Source organism: Mustelus asterias, chromosome 17 (genome assembly GCF_964213995.1).
Source record: "Mustelus asterias chromosome 17, sMusAst1.hap1.1, whole genome shotgun sequence".
Classification (NCBI taxonomy): domain Eukaryota; kingdom Metazoa; phylum Chordata; class Chondrichthyes; order Carcharhiniformes; family Triakidae; genus Mustelus; species Mustelus asterias.
The window spans coordinates 67,295,414-67,321,614 of record NC_135817.1 but is presented as its reverse complement, the minus strand read 5'-3'; the positions used below and the strand labels follow the sequence as shown (position 1 = coordinate 67,321,614).

At 45.0% G+C, this 26,201-nt stretch overlaps 1 protein-coding gene across 2 annotated transcripts in view; it reads right to left on the bottom strand.

The window, feature by feature from the left end:
* The window catches only part of col8a1a (collagen, type VIII, alpha 1a), a 168,221-nt gene that overhangs the window by 129,605 nt on the left and 12,415 nt on the right, over positions 1-26,201 (bottom strand). Inside the window, exon 1 of one of the 2 annotated variants that reach the window (XM_078232887.1) lies at positions 22,727-22,829. The exons of the other annotated variant lie outside the window; for it this stretch is intronic. The gene's annotated coding sequence lies outside the window, so the exon portion shown is untranslated. Of the gene's footprint in view, positions 1-22,726; positions 22,830-26,201 lie in introns of those variants that run through there. 2 annotated transcript variants of the gene reach the window in all.

Sequence of the window (26,201 nt, the reverse complement as noted above, 5' to 3'; positions counted from 1 at the left end):
TTTCGAGCCTGGTTGACCCTTCGTCAGAGCTCTGAAGTCCGTTCTTAGTGGATGTTATGAATATTCATTGTGACTCATGTTCGAGTCTTTTCACCCAAGTACATTTTGCAATGGCCTTTACTTTATTACTGTGAAATGTTGTTAAAAGTATTATTCATTGTTGAGCCTTTCATGTCTCCCTAAAGCGTATTCCATCTCCATAAGATATAGGAGTAGAATTAGGCCATTCAGCCCATCGAGTCTGCTCTGCCATTCGACCATGGCTGAATAGTTTCTCAACCCTATTCTCCCACCTTTTCCCCATAACTATTGATCTCCTTACCAATCAATAATCTATCTATCTCTGTCTTAAATACACTCAATGACCTGGCCTCTACAGCCCTCTGAGTCACCACCCTCTGGCTAAACAAATTCCTCCTCATCTGGGTTCTAAAGGGTTGTCCCTTTATTCTGAGGCTGTGTCCTTGGATTCTCGTCTCCCCCACTAATGGAAACATCTTCCCCACATCCACTCTATCCAGGCCTTTCAGTATTCATCAGAGAATCATAGAAACCCGACAGTGCAGGAGGAGGCCATTTGGCCCATCAGGTCTTCACCAACAACAATCCCAACCCAGGCCCTATCCCCACAACCCCACACATTTACCCCGCTAATCCCTCTAACCTACGCACCCCGGGACACTATGGGCAATTTAGCATGGCCAATCCACCTAATCTGCACATCTATGGATTCTGTAAGTTTCAATGAGAGCCTCCTCATCTTTCTAATCTCCATCGAGTACAGACCTAGAGTCTTCAAACGCTTCTCATATGTCAAGTTTTTCATTCCTGGGATCATCCTTATGAACATAGAAACATAGAAGATAGGAGAAGGAGAAGGCCATTTGGCCCTTAAAGCCTCCCCTCTGGACCCTCTCCCAAGGACGGCCACCTCTTCACTGTACCGCACTTCACTGTACCGCAAGCCCACGGATAACCTCACGATGCTCCATTTCTCCAGCTTCCACCCTTGATGTGCGATTGATTCACACGGGAGGCTAGGACGTACCCGGGAATAAAGGCTTTTATTCACAACAAGATTGGAGCACACTACTTAACAATATTATCCCAGACTAAGGGCTACTAGGAAGTAGCAGTGACCTTTATACTCCTGTAAGAAGGCGGAGCCGAACGGAGTGTACCACATAAACAATAATAACAGGTGGAACACCCAAACCCTAACCCCAACAGTACCAAGAGTAACATATGTACAAGTACCCATAGTGATAACTATCTATGGTTCACCACAACCCTAAACACATTAAAGAAGCCATTCCCTATGGACAAGCCCTCCGTAACTGTGCTTACCCCAGTCCAACGCCAGCATCTCCACATCATCCCTCTCCCAAGGCCAGCACGTACTTCCTTAGATAAGGGGCCCAAAATAGTTCAAAATCTGTACTTTTAAGGCTGAACATTTACTCCTTCAGTAGTTCCCACTCTCCCAGTGCATGAAATTATTTGGCTTTCACGTGGAGATGTTGTTATATTTTTCTCCATTACTATTTTTGGTTAAATTGTGAGGAAGTATTTCCGTAACATTTCCCCTCATAAAGAAGAAGTCAGGGCAAACAAGTTTTAAAAAAAAGGCCTTATTGTTCAATACTGATCCTAATGCCTAGTACTGATCCCTTTGGCTGCATCATGTGAAAATCTGCAGTCCTGTCATTCCTTACCTTAATATGAACCAAAGGCTGGTCAGAAAATATGCACCCATAAAAACTCTCACTCACGCATACCCTACCATTTAAATTAATACTTGTGGGATGAAAAAAAGCATAATAACAAGAAAACTTATAAAGTGTCTTTAATGAATGCAATCTGTCAAACAGGAAAATGACAATTTAATATTTGCCAAAAAGAAAGTTCACACGGGAACATCTGAACCGTAATATATCTATTACTTACATTTCAGGAAATGCATTCAATTAACAAAATAATTCCATTAAAACCAGGAGTAGCATCCACGTTTTAATCATCTGAATCTTAAGTTAAAATAATACAGCAAGCTCCATAATTCTACTCAGGAATAGTTCTGAAGAGGTTGGTGGGTGGTCCAGTGGATAATACTCAAATCTGGGTTTGAATTGAGCACAGACCACTGAGAGGAAAATCCTCACAGTCTGCCAGCTGTAAGAGTTACATACGAAGTAAAGTTAAAGGTTCCAGTTCTGTGTGGGTATAAACTGCGACATAAGACTGCTCATGATCTGGTATAAATGAACACTGGGTTAGGAATCTTACTTGGGGAGAGCGCGAGGAAAAAACAGTATGGAAAATAGAAAATTCAACCATGGTGTAAAAAGGGGGTCTTCTTGTAGAATTGGAGTTTAAAAATATTTGCAGAGTTCATCTACAGCTTGGATTTTCAATCTTGTCAGGAAAACTCGATTTTGGAAGATTTAGGATTTAGCCAGATTTCTACCCGCTCATATTTGGTACTTCCTTCCTAATTATTAAATCCATCAATTATTCGAGAGTGATCCAATACACTCCAGACTGACACAGTTCATAGAATCCTTACAGTGTAGAAGGAGACCATTCGGCCCATCGAGTCTGCATCGACCACAATCCAGGCCCTGTTCCTGTAACCCCACATATTTACCCTGCTAATCCCCCTGACGCTAAGGGGCAATTTATCATGGCCAATCAGCCTAACCCGCACATCTTTGGACTGTGGGAGGAAACCGGAGCACTCAGAGGAAACCCATGCAGACACGGGGAGAATGTTCAAACTCCACACAGACAGTGACCGAAGGCCAGAATTGAACCTGGGTCCCCGGCACTGTGAGGCAGCAGTGCTAACTGTGCCACCGTGCTGCCCCCTGGTTGTGTTCAACATTCCCATTTGTGCAGAGTCAAACCAAATAAAACATTTTCAAAAACGAAAGAAGAACAAAAGAACAAACAATATTTTTCAACTGAAAAACTATTGAGATTAAATTGCACACATGTTTTTATTATCCAAATTGACTGGGCCGAATCTTCTCAAAAAATGACTCAGGCCGTGATTTTTCCGAATTGGGCCTAAGTACCTGTGCCAGAGAGAAACCCGGAGGTCACCACACATCTACTGATGCAAATCAGGTGGAGGTGGGAACGTCCGAGCGATTGAGCAAGTGGAGGTCTGCTGGATCCCAGGAAACCGCTGGCCCACAACCAGGTGCCGAGCTGCTAGAAAACATTCTTCCCAAGGTGCTGGAGAGGCAGAGGCAGAGGCAGAGCCGAGGATTGCAGGAGGAGCTGCCAGCCACATTCCGGCAACTACAAGTCTGCTTGGAGGAGTCCCACAGGCTTCAGGCACAGGAGATGGTGCGTGGTATCCAGGCCAACACTGCAAAAGGATGGGGGGAGGGGAGGCACCACAATGGGAAGGGGCCGGAATTTCTAGCCATAGGTGGCAGGGTCTAAAGCATGGCTGAGTCTCTGAGGACCATGATTGAAGGCCTCAGGAACGTGCTCCAGATTCAGAGGGCTATGGTTGCAGTCCTTGAGATCATGGTCCAGTCACTGAGGGCAATTGCAGAGGGACTCCCGAGCTTGATCCAGGTGCAGAGGTTCATTGCTGAGGGTCTCACACCATGGTGCAGACAATGTTAGGCCTCTAGGACTGGCACTGACTCCAGATACCCCTCCAACCCATGGAGTAACCCAAGGGCCCATGAGTGCCCCGAGGCAGGAAGAAGCTCAGGAGGCCATGCCAGGGCCTTACACCCAGGAGACCCAATCATCTTCAGCCCTTCTGAATTCCACCCCTTCTTGACACCAGGGCATATGAAAGGCAGAATGCTGAACAGGTTGGCATGGCTACATCCGTGACATCCGAAAGCCAGCTGAGGCACTCCGGATCCTGATCTTCCAGTGGACACCCACCAAGGGCATCAAAGGCCACTGGCGCGGAACACAGTAGGTCGTCTCCACCTCTGATGTACATCCTGGGGTCAGGGGGGTCAGCTAGACATAGCGCTAGGCTGCGCAAGATTAAGATTTAGGAGCAACGAGAGGGTATTTGGCGCTGCCAGTCCTAAAGGCAGACGCTGTAGTTAGGGATCGGATAATCAGCATTAAAGAATATTGCACCTCAAAGCTGCAACTCCTCCATATTTGTCCCGTTTCCCACAGGGATTTTATCTCGCATTCTGTGCTCAAAATCCCCTACTGGCCTCCCAAGCAATTCCAACGGACAGCCATGGTGACCCACGGTGACAGACATCCTGGAATAACAGCCTTGTCATCCACTGAACTCTAGGCCGCACCACCCCTCCCCCCAATCCCCCCATCCCCAGAGTATTGGCCAAATGATGGTGCGGCTGACCCTCAGACATGAGCCCGGAAGGCTGTGTACAGTCAGGAGACTGGCAAGAGGGTTTTACTTTGTATGTGGATTCACTACGCTTGATCCGGTAGTGCAGTGGGAGGAAAATAGCTCCATTTTGCAAGAACCACTTACCCGCATCAGCGCAATATCATCAAAAGCAGAAACTGTTTCATTCTAGAATGTTTTAATTCCCTGATAATAAAAATTGAAATGTTATTAAGGTGTATACTGTTGCTGACCACATTAACTTAACAACTTTTGCAAACACATCTTCTCAGTTGATATTATGACGCCACTAGGCTGAATGTGTTATCGAAAAACACTCCGAAAAGTGCCTGCACGCAGGTTGATTGAAGTGTGAAATATTTGCAGATAAACATTTCTTTTACACAAACGTATCAGGAAATTCGGTCTGAGAGGGTTGTTTTCAGTTTGACTACCACACCATATTTTCGGAATGAGGACCTGATCTCACACTGCCCACAGGGAAAGGGCTGTAGTGTTGCTATTTCAACTCTCTGACTGACACTCCATGTCAGTGCATCGGCTGCAGGGAGCACTGGTTAGCTGAGGCACATTTGTATTTACCATTTGGAAATGTCTGTCATGTTTTTCTGACTGTATTGAAGCATCTCAGAGTACAACATGATCTATGTAGACATTGTGTCAACATGGCACTTGGTGTGAAGGCCATTTTGAAAAGTTTGTAATGTTCTTTCAGATACATTGCCCAACAAAAATCACTCACTTTACCTCTTTCATCAAGTCCTTGTTTCCAGACTGTAGAATAGTCAAGAGCCATCCCTCTTTGTGTGGGTTGCACTATAAAAATATAAGTTACTGTTTTCTCCTGTAGGCTTTTTCCCCAAACAAAACCACCCAGACACTCTACACTTGAATTGCCTCCCTGTGCATTTCTTAGAAACAATTCATTACAGCTCATGTGAGGCAGTTAATATTTAAATTGCTTGTTCAGCTTCTCTCTTCTTGACCTTGAGGCCATGCTGCTTAGTTACAGACTTTGTGGTTATGTCAAGTGATTTTATTAGAGTTCGTATACTCTTAAGGATCTCGAAAAGTTTTTAAGTTCTCCCTGAGGCTTTCTTTTCTCCAGTAAACATTCCCAGACTCTTTGCTATCTCCTCCACTGCCTAAGCCTCAGTACAACTTTAGTCCCCCCCAAAGACAGAACACGTTTACTATAGAATGATGATCAACCCTGTAAACAGCTCTGCAGATAGTGTGGACCCTATGTTTTGCATAAGCTCAGTACTGCTCCTGTGACTTAGGCTCTCTGCATCTGGCAATACTTAGTTTCTTTCCTTTATTGCTGTTGCACATCAGGCTGATGATTTCAGTGAGTTATTTACCTTCTGCCTCACTTTCTTGCAGTATGCATTGGTTGATCCAACATCCTTAATGCTTATTTCCCTTCCCCACTCTCACCAGCATTTGTCCACATTAAACAGCGCGTTAGCCAACCTCAATCCTTCTTAACTCTTTTACACTTAGATTGTGTGAACTGGTACATGCAAGTTCCTCCCCCAAACTCGTGTGTTGTCAGTAAAGGGGGACAGCTTTCAAATCATTTTTTTTTTGTCCCTTATTTCATTGCATGTGCATTGCTGACAAGGCCAGCATTGTTTGCCCATCCCTAATTACCCCTGAAATGAGTGGTCTGCTGGGTCAATTCAGAGGGCAGTTAAGAGTCAACCACATGTTGGCCAGACCAGGTAAGGTTGGCAGATTTCCTTCAGATTTGCGACCTTCTTTCAAAGAGCGTGCATCTTTGGAAGTTTCTACCCCAGGAAACTGTGGAGGCTGAGTCCTTGAATATTTTGAGATCAATAGGTTTTTAATCAGTAAGGGAATTAAGGGTTACAGTGATAGGGCAGGAAAGTGGACTTAGTGAGTGTTGGATAGCCTTGATCTTACTAAATGGTGGAGCAGACTCGAAGGGCTGAATGGCCCACTCTTCTTCCTATTTCCTCTGGTCTTATAGGTGATATGATTGAAACTTACAGTCTTCCCTAAAGGACAACAATCGATTACTGTTGGCAGGGTCACCATTACTAAGACTTGGGTGGGATTTTCCAATTCTACCGCGGCATGTTTCATGGTGGTGGAGATGGCCTGCCATTGGCCGGCAGCGGGATCTTCTGGTTCCTCTGCTGTCAATGGGTTTTCCTGTTCTATGCACACACCTCCCCTGCTGCCAGGAAAGGTGGGGGTGGGCCTGGAAGATCCGGCCAGCAAGAAAAGGCCGGAAACGTCCAGCTTAGCTTTCATTTCCAAATTTATTAATTGAATTTAAATTCCACCAGCTGCCATGGTGGGAGTTGAATCCACACACTAGGACAGATGCCAGGGTCTCTAGATTTTTAGACTAGTGCCATTATCGCTATGCTACAATCTTCCAAGTAATGTAGAATGTAAATTCAAACACTCCTAGAATGAGATCTGAAGGCATTCCACTCATCAACTTCTCTCATTCTGCCCAATCCTTTCATCTCCATCCACAGTTATCCTTTGCTGTTGCTGCTGCTGATTGGGCCATTTTCTGATCTGCTTCAGAAGCTTCTCCGAGGTGCTGCCTCTGGGAATTTCCGGCTTCAGGGCGAGTGTGGCTGGAAAATCCTACCGCTTGTTTTCAATGCCGGTAATGGTTTGTGATTGGGAGATTGTGAGCAGTGAACTGAAATCAGCAGTATTCTCCAAATGCTCGTCAGAATTTAGTTATTGGGGTTTTGCCTTGATCAGGGCTAATTCCTCATTCATTCCTACTTTGCTGAATGGGGCATTTTGATCATTTGAATGACATTATTCCCGACAAGACATTTCAATACTGTTCAATGTGAGGAAATAATTCCTTTCGTTATCATCATATGAAAATGTCTAATTGAGGAAAAGACTTAATGAAACTAAGGCATCATTTTAAATGTTTTGTCACAATTTGATATTCGTTCCACCACTATTTTCAAACCTTTACAATTTCATGAGTGCTAAATTGCTCTTTAAAATGCATCTGACCACTTTAACAAATCTACATATACTTCATTTCAATTTCAAGGATGCCACCAACATAAGTTCAGATCTGGAAACTATACAATTAGACTGCTGACTTGTGAAAGGTACGGGGAAATACCACGACAGTTTCTGGAGACTTAGGTCTGGATGAGAATTTTAAATTGAATAGCTGTTTAACCTGTGTAGGTCAGTGACAACAAGGTGATGGGTGAGTGAATGGGACTCAGTGCGGAGGACAAGGATTTAGATAAACCAAAGTTTATCATGGGTCAAATGTGGGAGGCCGATCAGGAGTGTGTTAGAATAGCCATGTCGAGAGGTAATAAAGGAATGGGTGAGAGTTTCAGAAACATGGGACAGGGCCAAGATGAGCGATGTGAATGAGATGGAAGTGCACACTCTTTGAGGTCGCACAGATTTGTGGTTGGGAACTCAACTGGGAGTGAAATATTTCACCATGGTTGTGAACAGTCTGGCTTAGTCTCAGACAGTTGTAAGGGAGAGGAGTGGAGTTGGTGGCTAGTAAATGGAGTTTGTAGTGGGGACTGAATAAAATGGCTTCCATCTTCCCAATACTTAAATGGAGGAAATTTTGTTCATCCAGTACTGGGTGTCAGGACAGTGTGTGATTTGGAAATTAAGGTGTTCACACACATCTGCTATCCTACTCCTCATTCACCTGCCCACTCCCCATGCCACCTTCATGTCAAATTATGGGTCCAGCTATCTCCATGACTCCCCATACTCTTTATGCCAACCTGTGCTTCTCTATCTATGCCCCATGTCCTTAAAGCCCCTATTCCAACTTAGTGCTAAAGCATCTCAACACATGACTCTCACCATCATAGCCCCATATAGTCTCTAAGCCAATGCCATGCCAACTTCTGCCAAACCATGTCCCTCTACCCACTATGCTTTTCTCTTATATCCTACAGGCCAACCTATCCACTATCCACCATGGACCTCAGGAGCCATGCTGAAATGAAGTTCTATGTACCTATTGCAGACTTCATTATATATAAAACACTGTCATTTATAAAAGGCCGTTCAATACATTTAAATCCCTTCAAGTACTTCATCCCTCATAGAAACAAACATTTGTATTCATAGCCCTACATTAAAGACAACTAATCCCTTAATAATTTCTTGGAGCTGCCAATCAAACTATGAACCTCCAGGCCCTCCACTGTGATAGTGATAGATTATGGAAACAATCAAGCAGTAATGATAGTGCAATGATAGCCATCAAACTTATGTAAACAAACAGCTATTGAAATTGCAAACACTTTTTTTCAATTCAGAGACACAGCCTGCTGTGCTTTTTGCTAAATTTAAAGAGCAGTGGATTTAAATAACTTGACGGCTTGACAGTTCCACAAACCTTATTCATTTTTTTTTTTACACATTCTCACCTACTCTTAAAAATTATAAGTCAAACATTGTGGGAACCGAGACTTGGGGTCTGTTTGAATTCAGCACGAAGTTCAAATGGCCCCGGTGGGGTTGGGTTTCCCATATTTGCAAGTTACATCCCGCCTTCTTCCCCAAGCCCCAGATGAAAATAGGATCTGTTCCTCAATGAGTGTGGGAATTCCAGATTCACCGCGCCATCTTGGTTGAGGTGTGGAGTGTACACAACTCCACTAAAATCTGGGCCCTAATCTCCATCATCACTTTCCTCTCCTTGTTTTAGGACTCCCTGATCCAATAAAGTACTAATGGTCAAAAGTGTAGTCAACTTCCAAGTTGCTGCCAAGATTGCTTTTCAACTGGTCACTAGATACGTGCTAATCAGGAGAACTAGTAAGAACTCCTTCTCACAGGAAGCAGTTTCTAGAATTACCATAGCAGCAATAAGACTAGTGACTCCTAGAGTGGGAGCAACATTGATTTTAGTCTGATAGCAATGACACTGAGACTTCTATAAATCTGTGCCGAATGTAGATGGGGCAGAATGGTGGCACAGTGGTTAGCACTGCTGCCTCACAGCTCCAGGGACCTGGGTTCAAATCTGGCCTGTCTGTGTGGAGTTTGCACGTTCTCCCCGTGTCTGTGTGGGTTTTCTCTGGATGCTTTGGTTTCCTCCCACAAAGATGTGTGGGTTAGGTTGATTGGAGATGCTAAATTGCCCCCGAGTGTAAGGGGGACTAGCAGTGTAAATACATGGGGGGTTACAGGGATAGGGCCTAGGTGGGATTGTTGTCAGTGCAGACTCAATGGGACGAACGGCCTCCTTCTGCATTGTGGGGATTCTATCATTTTCACATAAACTCCTGGGAGTCGTGTAATATTCAGTCAGGGGGATTCACCCTCCTTAATCTCATTTGGAAAGTGACCATAAGACATAGGAGCAGAATTAGGCCACTCGGCCCATCGAGTCTGCTCCGCCATTCAATCATGGCTGATATTTTCCCATCCTCATTCTCCTGCCTGTTCCCCATAACCCCTGATCCCCTTATTAATCAAGAACCTATCATTCTCTGTCTTAAAGACACTCAATGACCTGGCCTCCGCAGCCTTCTGTGGCAAAGAGTTCCACAGATTCACCACTCTCTGGCTGAAGAAATTCCTCCTCACACCTGTTTTAAAGAATCGTCCATTTAGTTTGAGGTTGTGCCCTTTGGTTCTAGTTTTTCCTACTAGTGGAAACACCTTCTCCACATCTATTCTATCCAGGCCTCGCAGTATCCTGTAAGTTTCAATAAGATCCCCCCTCATCCTTCTAAGACCCAAAGTCCAACCGTTCCTCATACAACAAGCTCTTCATTCCAGAGATCATTCTTGTGAGCCTCCTCTGAACCTTTCCAAGGCCAGCACATCCTTCCTTAGGTACGGGTCCGAATCTGCTCACAATACTCCAAATGGGGTCTGATCAGAGCCTTATACAGCCTCAGAAGTACATCCCTGCTCTTATATTCTAGCCCTCGCGACATGAATGCTAACATTGCAAGTGACTGACTTCTGTTCTGTAACTCTATCAACAGCGCAGACTTTGACAGCAAACTGTGTGTGCGGATCACCGGATCTAAACATTTGAAATGATTGACACAATATTACCTTGTTGTTCTTTTTTAAGTGATATTTTGGTCAGCTACAGCTGACCTCAGCCAAAGTGGCATTAAGAGCACAATTGAGTCTAGTGGAACAGGAATGTCTCAGGCTGACTGCTGCCAAGTGGCTACTTGAGATTAGAGACATGTGTGGACATTGTGTGAGGATTGGATTATGGCCTGCTAGGGTTGAATAACTTTCTGAAACTTACTGCTAAGACTCACACATCGGGGTCTTTGGATATGAAACCATGAAGTCCTGCTCCAGCAAATAATAAAGGTCTTCAGGAAAAGAGATAAAGTTCGCAAAAGGCAAAAAAAAACATATCATCTTAATCTCTGGAGGTTTTCACTGTTTGAGAATTATAGCGGTATTTCAGCTCAAAATAATAGTGTAACATGATTAGACCACACTATTGAGACTTGGCCGATAAGCTGATTTTTTTTTAAAACGCCGGCTCCAGTTTAATCATTGATTCATTGCAGGTATTAGAGTTCGCATTAGATGTGTTCTGATTTGTTTGCTTAATGAAAAGCTGGAAAAATATTTTGAACACAGCTTGCGGTACGCTTGCTAATGCTTGGAAATGTTAGAGATTTGGTGATTTGCTGCAAGTATGTACAGAGCAATTCCGCAATGATTTCCTGATGCTTTATCATGACTATTATGAAATTGTGGAACTTGTAAGCAAAAGAGAAAACTTTGGACCGACCCTGAAGTTTCTAAATGATTTTGCGCTGTCCTGGCAGTCCTAGCGTATCTTAGGGCGCTACGCATACAATTTCATTTTGAGGATTGTGATTTCCTCAGGACCAATTATTGTGTCGGTCGAAGGAATTGCGCGTGTGTTTGATGGAAGTTGTGATTGTTACTTGTCAACCTGCTAAAGCCACGGTCAGGATACAGAAGCAGCTGCAATTGTGGGTGGCACGGTGGCACAGTGGTTAGCACTGCTGCCTCACAGTGCCAGGGACCCGGGTTCGATTCCCAGTTTGGGTCACTGTCTGTGCGGAGTCTGCACGTTCTTGTTGGATGGGATTTTACGGCCTTGCTCGTCCCGAAACCGTACAATCCTGCCCGAGGTCAACGGACCTATCCATTATCTGCTCCTCGCCCGCTCTGATTCCCATGGCGGACGGGACAGTAAAATTCCGGCCCCGTGTCTGCGTGGGTTTCCTCCGGGTGCTCCAGTTCCCTCCCATAGTCTGAAAGACGTGCTGGTTAGGTGCATTGGCCACGCTAAATTTTCCCTCAGTGTACCCGAACAGGCACCGGAGTGTGGCGGCTAGGGGATTTTCACAGTAACTTAATTGTAGTGTTAATGTAAGCCTACTTGTGACACAAATAAATAAACTTTAATGCTAGTCTTAATCTTAATCCTACCTCGAATTACCCAACCAAAGAAAAATCCCTCGGAGAAGTTTGTTTGCCCTGTAGGATTCAGCCCTGCTCTGTTCATGTTTCTTAGGCATTGCTGTAGCTGAGGAGCTGACCGACACCAAAAGAGGTAAGTATCGGTTTATGTCCGGAGTCAAGACTGTTCTGCCTGTGTTCACAGCATCCCTGATGACAGTGATCGCTGCAACTCCTGCAGCCCTCATTATCTACATGCTTAGAATCCATAGAATCCCTACAGTGCAGAAGGAGGCCATTCAGCTCATCGAGTCTGCACCGACAATAAACCCACCCAGGCCCTATCCCCATAACCCCACGTATTTACCCTGTTAATCTGCCTGACACTAAGGGGCAATTTAGCACGGCCAACCAACACATCTTTGGACTGTGGGAGGAAGCCGGAGCACCCAAAGGAAACCAACACAGACACGGGCAGAATGGGCAAACTCCACACGGACAGTGACCCGAGACCAGAATTGAACCTAGGTCCCTGGTGCTGTGAGGCAACAGTGCTAACCACTGTGCCGCCAAGGGCTGCCTACCTTCATCTGCTGAAATAACCAATCTGACTGTGGAAATGTGATGGGTGGTGACAGTCCTTTGGCTAAACTAAAGTCCAGGACCCAATTTCAGGCCAGTCTTCAGCCACCCTGTTGGGGATGAACAGCCTACACAGGACTAATTCTCGGCCTAAAAGTTGGGCCCAGGCAATTTTCTGTATTCCCGGTTAATTACTGAATCAGTTATGGCTGTTCCCATCGTTATACATTACAGTCTTATATACTAAACCACTCTGGGAGGTGGTGGCGTATTGGTATTGTCACTGGACGAGTAACCCAGACACCCAAGGTACTGATATGTTCCCGGTTCAAATCCCACCACGGCAAATGGTGAAATTTGTATTCAATAACATTAATATCTGGAATTAAAAGTCTAGTGATATCTATGAAACCATTGCTGATTGTTTTAAGACCAATCTGGTTCACTCATGACCTGTCGGGAAGGAAATCTGCCATTCTTACCTAGTCTGGCCCACATGTGATTCCAGACCCACAGCAATGTGGTTGACTCTTAACTGTCCTCTAAAATGGCCCAGGGAGACACTCCATTCAAGGGCAATTAAGAGTGGGCAACAAATGCTGACCTTGCCAATGATGCCCACATCCCATGAAAGAATAAAGGAAAAAAAAACACACGTTAAAGGCCAAGGTACAACTATTTTTTATATTGCGTCTGTAGAAATCCTGATTAAAATGTAATCCTGATGCAAGAGTAACATTCTTTGTGAAATTAGTTCCACATTAATCAGGATTTTACTAATTCTGCTTAGTCTGTAAGAATTCTTAATTGTGCAATTCTGTGTGTTTTGGATTTCAACACTATAATAGGAACTGGTTGGAGCCAATTGGTATAGCAATTGTAACCTCAAATAACTCTGATGTGGAGTTGCCGGCATTGGACAGGGGTAAGCACAATAAGTAGTCTCACAACGCCAGGTTAAAGTCCAACAGGTTTATTTGGTAGCACGTGCTCTCAGAGCGCTGCTCCTTCATCAGGCGAGTGGGAGTTGGGTTCACAAACAGGGCATATATAGACACAAGCTCAATTACAAGATAATGGTTGGAATGCAAGTCTTAACAGGTAATCAAGCATTTACAGGTACAGACAATGCGAGTGGAGAGAGGGTTAAGCACAGGTTAAAGAGATGTGAATTGTCTCAAGCTAGGACAGTTAGTGAGATTTTGCAAGCCCACTAACTCACTAACTATCCTGGCTGGAGACAATACACACCTCTTTAACCGGTGCTTAACCCTCTCTCCACTCACACTGTCTGTACCTGTAAATACTTGATTGCATGTTAAGACTTGCATTCCAACCGTTATCTTGTAATTGAGCTTGTGTCTATATATGCCCTGTTTGTGAACCCAACTCCCACTCACCTGATGAAGGAGCAGCGCTCCGAAAGCTCATGCTACCAAATAAACCTGTTGGACTTTAACCTGGTGTTGAGAGACTACTTAAATAACTGAACATTTATTTACTGTTGAAGTTTAAATAAAATAATAAGTCACAGCTTATTTGCTAGGATTCAGCATTTAGAAATGAAAATGCAGGCAAATTGTTATACTCCTGATCGCCAGCTGGTGAAAGAAGAATCAAAAGCAAGTCTTTCTTTGGATAGATTTATTAACAGAGTGAAACATTACTGGTATGTGTCTCCTGAATTCACTGCACTCTTTTGGCAGTAGTGTCTCTTCATACTACTTCCATCAAACCTGGATTAAACTCAAAACGTGTCTTTTTATGATAAAAGCTAATGTTCTGGGGACTCGGGTTCAAATCCCACCACTGCAGAAGGTGGAATTTGAATTCAATAAAAGATAAATATCTGGAATTAAGAATCTACTGGTTTCCATTAAACCATCTGCTGTCCTTACCTGGTCCGATCTATATGTGACTCCAGAGCCACAGCAATGTTGTTGACTCTCAGCTGCCCTTTGAAATGGCCTAGCAAGCCCCTCAGGTTAATGGGCAACTAGGGATGGGCAATAAATGCTGGCCAGCCAGTGACACCCATGTCCCACGAATGAATGTTTTAAAAAATTACTGCAGATGTTGGCATGCTGAAAACAAAATCAGGTCTGACAGCATCTGTGGAGAAAGAACAGAACCAATATTTTAAACAATATCTCTGTTCTCTCCCCACAAAAGTGTCTCTGTATGTGTTTAAGTAGCAATCCAATCAATGCCCTCCACCTGTATATACTTAATTTTAATTGACACAATTAATAAATACTCCGAAAATGATGAATAATCAATGCTGATTCAATAGCTGCCAACTGGATAGAAGTAAGATTACAAATTCTACTGGTCAAGGGAAATGGGAAGAAAGAAGTAAGTCTGTCCAGGTCCCCTCTTGGAAGTGTCACTGCAGCTGTTAAGTGAGGAGAGTGCTGCATTGGACCCGGACATACACGAACAACACAACACCAAGATTGCCAATTCTGATTGTGCATTGGGCATATGGCCGACTGCTTCCAACAGATACATCCCCACATCCCCACATTCTCTTCATCCATATGGCGTATCACCTTATAAACCAATTGGAGGCTATTGAATGATTTTTGACTTTTAGCCAGGCAACCTTTTCGCTCTGAGCTTTCCTCCAAGGCACCATTTTGACGTGAACATAAATTGCTGTAACTCCATGATCACTGGGGCAAAATCGTGATAACGTTCCCTCCCATGTACCAGCATTTACGAACACCTCCAACACAAGGGCAACAACAGATAAGAAAAAATGCCCACCAACACCTCGTCAATGGCAATTAGGAATGGAACTTAAACTGGCCTTCTCAAGAATGTAAAATAAAGGCATTTATGTAGTTCCTTTAATGTAAAACAAAAAACCCAGGTATCTTCAATATAGTCCAATATAGCTTACATCAGGGGTAGGGAAATTATTGGAAAAGATTCTTAGGGGCAGATTTACTCACTTTTGGAAAGAAATTGACTTATTAGTGATAGACAGCATGGTTTTGTGAAGGGGAGGTCGTGCCTCACGAACTTGATCGAGTTTTTCGAGCAAGTGACGAAGATGATAGATGAGGATGTTGTATACATGGACTTCAGTAAAGACTTTGACAAGATACCTCATGGTAGACTGGTATGAAAGGTGAAGTCACATGGGATGAGAGGCAAGATGGATACAGAACTGGCTTGGCCATAGAAGACAGAGGGTATCAGTGGAGGGGTGCTTTTCTGGTTGGAAGGCCGAGACTAGCAGTGTTCCACAGGGATCAGTTCTGGGACCTTTGTTGTTCGTAGTATATATAAATGATTTGGAGGAAAACGTGGCTGGTCTGATTAGTAAGTTCGCAGACAACACAAAAATTGGTGGAGCTGCGGATAGTGAAGAGGGTTGTCAGAGGATACAGCAAGATATAGGCCAGTTGGAGACTTGGGCAGAGGAATGGCAGGTGGAGTTTAATCTGGACAAGTGTGAGATAATGCATTTTGGAAGGTTCAATGCATATAGGAATTATACAGTAAATGGTAGAACTCTTAGGAGTATTGACAGGCAGAGAGATCTGGGCGTACATATCCACTGAAAATGGCAACGCTTGCCTTCATCGGTCGGGGCATTGAGTATAAAAATTGGCAGGTCATGCTGCAGCTGTATAGAACCTTAGTTAGGCCTCATTTGGAATATTGTGTACAATTCTGGTCGCCACACTACCAGAAGGATGTGGGTGCTTTGGAGAGGGTAGAAGAGGTTTACTAGGATGTTGCCTGGTCTGGAGGGTATTAGCTATGAGGAGAGGTTGGATAAACTTGGTTTATTCTCATTGGAACAACGGAGGTTGAGGGGTGACATGATAGAGGTCTACAAGATTATGAGTGGCATGGACAGAGTGGATAGTCAGGTGCTCTTTCCTAGGGTAGAAAAGTCAAGTACTAGGGGATATAGGTTTAAGGTGTGTGGGGAAAAGTTTAGAGGAGATGTGCAAGGCAAGTTTTTTACGCAGAGGGTGGTGAATTTCTGGAACGCGCTGCCTGGGGAGGTGGTGGGAGCAGGTACGATAGCGGCATTTAAGGGGCAACTGGATGAATACATGAATAGGATGGGAATGGAAGGATACGGACTCTAAGTGCATCTGGTTTTAGGTTAAGCAGGCATCATGATCAGTGCAGGCTTGGAGGGCCGAAGGGCCTGTTCCTGTGCTGTACTTTTCTTTGTTCTTTGCTCTTTGTTTAGTGTAATCAGAGAAATGGGTTCGATTTAGCTCAGTTGGCTAGACAGCTGGTTAATGATGCAGAGTGACGCCAACAGCATGTGTTCATATCCCGTATAGGCTGAGGTTATTCATTAGGGCCCTGTCTTCTCAACCCTGCACCTCACCTGAGGGGTGGTAATCCTCAGGTTAAATCACCACCAACCAGCTCCCCCCCTCAAAGAGGAGAGCAGCCTATGGTCATCTGGGACTATGGCAACTTCACTTCTTTAATCAAAAAAATCATCACTGTTAAAGAAGGAACTATTGGGTGGTGTGATTCAAACCTTAGTCAATGGGTAGTTTTTAAGGAGAGTCTTAAAGGATGAATGGATGCTAAAGAGGTTTGGGGAGGGAATTGCAGAGCTTAAACTTAGATAGCTGAAGGCACAGCGGCCAATAACAGGCTAAGGGATTGACCAAAACTGAAACGCAAGATTCCCAGAGGGTTGGTAAGATTCTACAAGGATAGGTAGGGGCTAGGTCATAAAGAGCTTTGAACATGAGAATGAGAGTTTTAAATTCAAGGTGGTGGGAACCTAGCAGCTAATGAAGGTCAGTGGTGCTGCTGTTTTGTGATGAGCTGGGATTTATGGGGATGGGAGATTAAGAACCCGAAACAGAAGCCAACCTACCTTGAATCCTCTTAATGGAGACGAAATGAGGGCTGGATAATTAGTCCACAGTCAGGAGATGAGTCAGTTGGTTCATATCATTTCAAGAAGCTGTATGCTTCCATTTTTAACACATTTTAGCCAGATTTCTCAAGCCCCATAACCCAGCTGGCTAATGGAGACAAGAAAGACTAGATACAAGAGTAGTTACCTTTACAGCAGTGCTGTGGCCAAGAAGGAGCAGCAATGTTTATTCCAGGCTCAACAAACCTATTTGTAAATACAGACCCCGGCTTGAAAATGTCTGTTCGGTGGTAGTTAGTTCAGTAGTTCAGTCGGGCAGCATGGTCGGTGCAGGCTTGGAGGGCCGAAGGGCCTATTCCTGTGCTGTAATTTTCTTTGATATTCCAACTCCACTTGATAACAGACCACCCAGCACTTACTCCTGATCTCCCTCCCGGTATCCAACTCTTCCCCTGAAAACCTGTCACCCTCCCCAGTCTCTGAAACCCCCAATGATCTCTTCCCCGACCTCCTGATGTCCAAACCCCCTCCAATCTCCATCTCCCATGAACTCCCCTCACTACCCCTGTTACGATGAGGTGAGGAGGGATAGGATGATTTCCCTCTTTTTCAACTCCTCGATTGACTGCAACAGGTTTTTAAAAAAATGGATGTGCTGTCCAATTCAATGAGTGTTTAATTATTTAAAATCTATGACCATAAAAGATACACACAGACAAGTTTCCTGAGTTTTTAAAAAGAAAAGAGAATAAGTATTGTCATTGTACTTAGCCTGTTCTTAGTAAAATAATAAAAACATTCCAATTTTACACACACACACTTGAAGTTCACACACATTAATAGATTATAAAGTGAGAAGATGGATGAAGCAATTTAAAGTCCAGTAGAGTTAATGTGGCCTGTGGATGTTGAAGAGTTGTGATTTTGTTGGCTTCAGGCTCAACTAGAACGTCCTTCTGATTTCAGCATTGAGGTGGTGAGGATGTTAATGTACGAATTATCTTCAGCTGCTAGCTTTAGTCTTTACCCTCTGCCTGTGGCACATGGATAGTCAAACAGCAGACAGGGCTCAATGCTTGCCAGTCAGATGGTGAGAGAAAGAGAGGGGTAACCCGCCTAGAGTTTTGTTTCTTTAGCATCTCATTTGCTTGTACTCTGGTCTACAGACGAAACAGGTGCTTAAACACACAAGCGGTTAGTTAGATTGTCACACGACCCTCACTCACCAGCTGCCCAGTCATCTAAATATGGTCTTGGCTCGTGGATTCCAGTTGCCTGGTTTACATGATTAGATTACTTCTGAGCACATTCCTTTCATAGCCAGAGTCTCATTGTTCAAGAGATTATGTTGAATGCTTTGTCTCCACCCTTTTGAATACCTAAACAATTGTTTTAATTTCATTTGAAGTGTAGAAGATAAGTGACACAAATATGGAGCCATCTTTGACTGATTTCAAGTCATTGGAATATGGCGTTCGTCTTTTTAAAAATTCAGCTGGTGGTTTGCAGCCAGTAAATTCATTTATTTTTATAAAGCATGGCTACATTGACCTGTGATCAATCTTGAACCTCCATCCCACCACCACTCTCTATATACTTCCAATCCCTTACCCATGATTCGGATTCCCAACAACTAGAAAACCTAGCTGAAGCATATTCTGGTGAATTACTTGCCCAACAGGGAGCCAAGTCTGCCAATCTGGCTGGCGGCTGGTTGGGGACTCTATTTAAAAAGAACATGCACACCTTGGGGTTAAAACTCCATGGCATCTCAGGAAACCTGCCCTTCCCCAACCATAACTCATCTGCCGCACCTCCCCATTCTGAAACCTCTCCTCAATCTACATGAGCCAACATTTGTAAAGCAGGAAACGTAAATGAGACTATTTTAATTTAATTTCCATACAATACTTAAAATATGTATGAAGGGAATGTCACATTTGTGAAATGTATTGTTCAGAGCAAAAGAGTTTGGCAGTAATTAAGACTTGTCACATTGTTAATAAATAATTTATAATAGATGAGGTTTAACATTTTCTGACATGATTAGTTGGTAGCCAAGTTGGTAAGTCAAGAACAGCAACTTCGTGTCTCTCCACATATTGTGCTCCTGTTTCCTCCCACATTCCAAAGATGTGCAGGTTTGGTGGCTTGGCCATGCTAAATTGCCCCTTAATTTATTAGTCACAAGTAAGGGTTACATTAACACTGCATTGAAGTTACTGTGAAATTCCCCTAGTCGCCACATTCCGGCGCCTGTTCGGGTCACTGCACCAAACCAACATCTCTTTCAGATTGTGGGAGGAAACCGAAGCACCCGGAGGAAATTCACGCAGACACGGGGAGAATGTGTAAACTCCACACAGACAGTGACCCAAGCCGGAATCAAACCCAGGTCCCTGGTGCTGTGAGGCAGCAGTGTTAACTACTGTACCACTGTGTTGCTTAGTGTCCAAAGATGTGTAGGTTAGGGGATTAGTTAGGTAAATGCATGAGGTTACGGGAATAGGGTGGGGTGGTCCTGGGTAAGATGTTCTGTCAGAGAGTTGGTGCAGACACGTTGGACCGAATGGCCTCTTTCTGCACTCTGGTGATTCTAAGATTTTATGATTTGATGCTAAATCTCTGCGAGATTCTGTTGTAGCAGAACTTCTGGAGGTGCAAGTCAAAAACCTCCAGATTTCTGCAATTATCTGTGCCTGTGCAGTTCCTGGAAGTCCATTTTAGTTCTGAATAACTACTCTTAACTAAATAGCTTAATAAATAATTTACTCCTTAATCCTAATAATAGCCTCAGAATAAGTTTTACATTAAAAACTGCAGCAGTGTTAAAACAATGCATTTATGTGAAATGATCCTTCAACTGCACTCTGATAAGGGAACACTTGAAAAGGTGATTTCTTTCCCATTCATATGACCACCAATGGCCTCATATAATGTTTGACGATGTCTGTAACATGGCTTGCAACAATGAGCCGTCACATCCATTTAATCGCTAAGAAATTACAACCACACTGTTATTGTGAAATTTATATCAATGTGATTTTTTAAAAGTTTATTTATTAATTAGTCACAAGTAAGGCTTACATTAACACTGCACTGAAGTTACTGTGCAATTCCCCTAGTTGTCACACTCCAGCACCTGTTCGGGTTAATGCACCTAACTAACACGCTTTTCAGACTGTGGAAGGAAACCAGAGCACCCGGAGGAAACCCACGCAGACACTGTGTGCAGACACCACACAGACAGTGACCCAAGGCCTGAATTGAACTCTGGTCCCTGGCGCTGTGAAGCAGCAGTGCTAACCACTGTGCCACCGTGCCACCCACTAATGCTGATTTGCGAAGCAGTGTGAACATTTTTCATGATTGTCAGTTAAAATGTTTTATTTTCGGACTACAAAGAGGAAACGATGTGCTCATTTTACCATTTTCTGTAGGCAATTTGTTCCATAACTTAATGATTGTTCCGAATTGAAAAGTTTTATGATTTTTTTCTTTCTGCAGCCGTTGCCAGATTATATTTTGGGCTCACCATTTAATAACAGTGTAAGTTCATAAGAGGTTAATCAGTTACTGAATGCAAGGTTCTTGGGCGGTTCCTGCCCCAACACCACCGGGCATCATTGCCAACGGTACAAGAAAATTGGGAAAGCTGTTGCGGTTTTCCAAACTTTCCCATTCTGCCCACAACCATGGCCATTGGGCTGGAAAATCCTGCCCTTTGTCTAATGTAGTGCATGGAAACATGCATCAAATCTGGGATAACAATTTGATTGGCGCTTTTACAATGTGGAACTGTTTTCACATTTTACCTCCCACCGCACGGCCTCCGCCCCACTCCCCCAGCAACCCAGTAGTGCTCAAAATTTCTCCAGTCCGTGTGACTGTCATTTTCTGACTCTATAATTTTCCCAGGGATACATGAAAAGATCACACTGTCCAGCAATGCTAAGATTATGTGCTCAATTTTTGACCATTCTATCTAGCCGTCAGCAAGGACACCTGTCCCAAACCAATGGGGTCCTCTTTAATTATACAGGTCACGCTCTGATGATATCATCAGGGTCAAATCTAATCAGGGTGGCGCGGTGGCACAGTGGTTAGCACTGCTGCCTCACAGCACCAGGGACCCCGGTTGGTTCGATTCTGGCCTCGGGTCGCTGTCCATGTGGAGTTTACATGTTCTCCCCGTGTCTGTGTGGGTTTACTCTGGGTGCTCTGGTTTCCTCCCACAGTCCAAAGATGTGCAGGTCAGGTGAATTGACCACGCAAAATTATCCTTTAGTGTCCTAAAATGTGTAGGTTAGGGGGATTATAGGGCCTGAATAAGATGCATTGTTAGAGACGGTGGGGATTCGATGGATAGAGTGACCTCCTTCTGCACTGTCGGGATTCTGTGATAATCTGCTGTTTTAACTTGAGGCCTGAACGAGAGAGTAGTGGTGGCTTCCATCCCAGGCCAAACCAGCTGGGAACAAGATCCTGAGCCAGAAGAGGCCCAGCAAGGTAAGCTTTTGTTTTAGCTTTTTATTAGTTTCTTTGCAAGCCAAGAGGAACAGGAGTACTTCTTCAGGCCCCACAAGGAAACTTTGGGCCTCCCCTGCCCCCAGGCTATTTCCTCCCTCCCCCGTCTGGGATTCCCCTCCTGGAAATTTGAACAGCTGAGCAGCCGCTTCCCACTGAGAAAGCTGGCTATGTTGACAAGCGGCATGCTGGTTAAAACCGTCCCAGCCGTCACAATCGGTTGAGCCTGCTCCACGACAACCAAATGGGCAACCTGCCGGCTTTGCCACGTCCCTACCCAGGAATCCATTGCTGCCTTTTTTTTGCTACTGGACTGAGAATTCCAGCTGGCTGCAATATAAAAAGTAATGGCTCTTCAATACTCATAGAATCCTACAGTGCAGAAGGAGGCCATTTGGCCCATTGAGTCTGCACCAACCACAATCCCACTCAGGCTCTACCCCCATAACCCCATGCATTTACCCTAGCTAGTCCCCCTGACACTAAGGGGCAATTTAGCATGGCCAATCCACCTAACCTGCACATCTTTGGACCCCATTGGCATCTTAATTCCAATCCTATTGTCAAAAATGGTCAGTGTAATATAAATATGATGTAACCCACCATAACAGGTAATTGGGCAGCACGGTGGTTAGCACTGTTGCCTCACAGCGCCAGGGACCTGGGTTCGATTCCCGACTTGGGTCACTGTCTGTGTGGAGTTTGCACGTTCTCCCCGTGTCTGCGCGGGTTTCCTCCGGGTGCTCCGGTTTCCTCCCACAGTCCGAAAGACTTGCTGGCGAGGTGCATTGACCACGCTAAATTCTCCCTCAGTGTTCCCGACCAGACGCTGGAGTGTGGCGACTAAGAGATTTTCACAGTAACTTCATTGCAGTGTTAGTGTAAGCCTGTGTGTGTGACACTAATAAATAAATTTAAAACTTTAATAACAATGCAATGTAAAAGTATACTTGTACCTCTTAGCCCCTTCATGGCCAGAAAGTCCATTGGACAGATATGGTTCACACCTTGGAGATTTGGGTCTTGTGGGAAGCCGTGTCTTTGAACATTTTCAAAGCTAGAGACCAATAAATTGGTAATCAGATGGGGAATTAACGGTTGCAGAGATTAGGTAGAAAAGTGCACTTATTTTAAAATTCTTTTCATGGGATGTGGGCATTGTTGGCTGGGCCAGCATTCATTGCCCATCCCTAACCGCCCTCCATTTCAGAGGGGCATTTGAGAGTCCACCACATCGCTTAGACTGGGTATGGATCACAGATTTTCTTCCCTATAGGACATTAGCAAACCCGATGGATTTTTACAACAAGGTTTTATGTTCCTCATTAGACTTTTAATTCCAGCCACAATTTTTTTATTAACCTGCGTGGGTGGGATTCGAACCCAGGTCCCCAGGTCATTACCCTGGGTCGTTGGATTACAAGTCCAGTGACAATCCCACTCCACCACTGCGTGATCTTTTTAAATGGTGGATCAGGTTCAAAGGGCTGAATGGCTTACTCCTGTTCCTATTTCTTCTGGTCTCACGGTCAATGTTAGCTCACACACTATGCAGTGCGGACATGGATAGGGATCAGGAAGAAAAGGCAGATTGATGACTTGCCTTAGCACTGATCACGCTTCTGCAGGACTGAAATTTACTGGATATATTCAGATGTGAACACACTGGAACAAAATCAAGAGAATCAGCATTTGAAACCCTGGGGAAAGATCAGAGCGGTACACAGAGGAAGACCAAGACCTGTAGCTGGAGTTTTTGGCACAGAGATGCCATATAGTGCAGTCAGAGTGTTAGACAGAGAGAGAGTGAGACATGTGCATGGGGCGGTTGAAAGTGAGAGAGACCTAGGAGCTGGCAGCAAATAACTTGACGTGAGACTGAGACAGTTGGCCTCAATAGCACTGTCAGAATTCATTCAAACTCAAAGACAATGTTGACACAGGGATGTCAAATTATCTTTCATTATCTGCTGCCAGATTCTAGAAAACTGTTTCGCTCATTGGAAGCATTTCTAATTCATCTTCAAAATCATCTTCATCATCCAAAAATATGCAGGTTAGGCTGATTGGCTACGCTAAATTGACCTTTAGTGTCAAGGGGATTAGCAGGGTAAATATGTGGGGTTACAGGGATAGGGCCTGGATGGGAGTAGTGTTGGTGCAGGCTTGATGGGCCGAATGGGCTCTTTCTCTACTGTAGGGATTCTATGATTCTATCTGCTCTTACTGGCAGGTAGGGGCAATCTGTGCTATTTACCATCTCTCGTCAAGACTATACTTTCAAAATTCAAATAACTCACAAGCCCTGGAGCTAAGATATTGTGGAGAGGTAATTGTATTAGGAAAACTGTGGCAGTGTTTGGTCTGGGGAGATATTTAACAGTATAACACTGAAAGCTTAACCAGTTGTGGTAAGGAACGCATGAATGCCTTAGCTGTATTTCCTCAGCAGCAATATAACGGAAGCAGGGGACTGGCCAAAAGGTCAGACGGGGGAACCCTCCCTGCATTCCAGACAGCTTCCTTACAGCAAGTCAACACTGGCAGCAACGTTTATTTGCTTTAAGGCAAGACTTTGTCCCTTTCTCGAGAGAAAGCCCCTGTTCAATGATGAGACAGCCACTGCAGGTGGTTCCCAATGCTGAGGAAACATGTAAATCCAGGGTAGGGGTCTTGGCGAGGGTGTGGGGGGTGTGTGTGTATGTGTGCAAGAAGACTGAGGACTCGAGTTCAAGAAGCCAGGGTGAAGGTTGAAGGCGGGGATGAGTAGAGGAGGGTGTGCTTCAGATAGGCTCAGAGGACCCACAAAGGAGGACCACACAAGCCCCTCCCCACCGCCCACCCCTCCCCTCCCCCACCCCCTTCCTCCCCCCCCCACCCCCTTCCTCCCCCCCCCACCCCCTTCCTCCCCCCCCCACCCCCTTCCTCCGCCCCCCACCCCCTTCCTCCGCCCACCCACCCCCTTCCTCCCCCCCCCCACCCCCTTCCTCCCCCCCCCCCACACCCTTCCTCCCCCACCCCACCCCACCCCCCCTTCCTCCCCCCCCCCACCCCCTTCCTCCCCCCCCCCACCCCCTTCCTCCCCCACCCCACCCCCCCTTCCTCCCCCCCCCCCCCACCCCCTTCCTCCCCCACCCCACCCCACCCCACCCCAACCCCACCCCACCCCACCCCACCTTCCTCCCCCCCCACTCCGGTTTGCCCAACATCAGCCCATACTTCCCCTGTGAGCCTGCTCCCCCACCAGACTGGTAGTGGAGAGATAAGTATCTTAGTGGCTATAAATTATCCACTTACAAGCCTCACGAGGGTCTAATGGTGAATTGTTACAGCGCAAGAAGAGACCATTCAGCCCATCGGATCGGCACTGGCCGTATGAGTGAAGATATTGCAAATTTTAAAATTGTATTTTTATATTATTTTCTTCACATTGATGAACTATTAAGATGGCTGCCAAGAGGGCCAGGTGATCTCTGCAACTTCAACATAGACTATCAAGCTGCTGGGGAGCTCAGAGTTGAATTATAATTGGTGCGGGTGACTCCTGGAATGGACATACCCTAACACCGCCCCTGTGGGGAATTTTATGTGTGCTATTGTTGAAGCTTACTCCACAAAACACTAAGACATGGACTCCTAGATTCTACGGTGAGGTTTTCCAGCCATTTACGCAGCCAGATCTTCCGGTCCCACCGATGGTGCACGACCACCACAGGTATCAGGACCAGTAGATCCTGCCACAGGCCAATGGCGGGCCACCTTCTGCTGCCATGAAACACGCAGCAGGTTGCTCAGTAAATCCCGCTCTATCTGTCTCCATAAAATCCATAAGATATAGGAGCAGAATCAGGCCATTCAGCCCATCGAGACTGCTCCACCATTTAATCATGGCTAATGATTCTCATCCTCATTCTCCTGCCTTCTCCCCGTAACTTTTGATCCCCTTATTGATCAAGAACTTATCTATCTCTGTCTTAAAGACACTCAATGACCTGGCCTCAACAGCCTTCTGTGGCAATGAGTTCCACAGATTCTCCACTCTCTGGCTGAAGAAATTCCTCCTCATCTCGGTTTTAAAGGAGCGTCCCTTCACTCTGAGGTTGTGCCCTCGCGTTCTAGTCTCTCCCACTCGTGGAAATATCCTCTCCACGTCCACTCTATCTAAGCCTCTCAGTATCCTGCAAGTTTCAATTAAATCCCCCCTCATCCTTCTAAACTCCGTCGAGTATAGACCCAGACTTCTCAACCGCTCCACATATGACTGGGAGTTTCCGCTCGTTCATTCCTGGGATCATTCTTCTAAACCTCCTCTGGACCCCCTCCAAGACCAGCACATCCTTCCTTAAGTATGAGGTCCAAAACTGCTCACAATATTCCAAATGGGGTCTGACCAGACCCTTATACAGCCTCAGCAGTACATCCCTGCTCTTG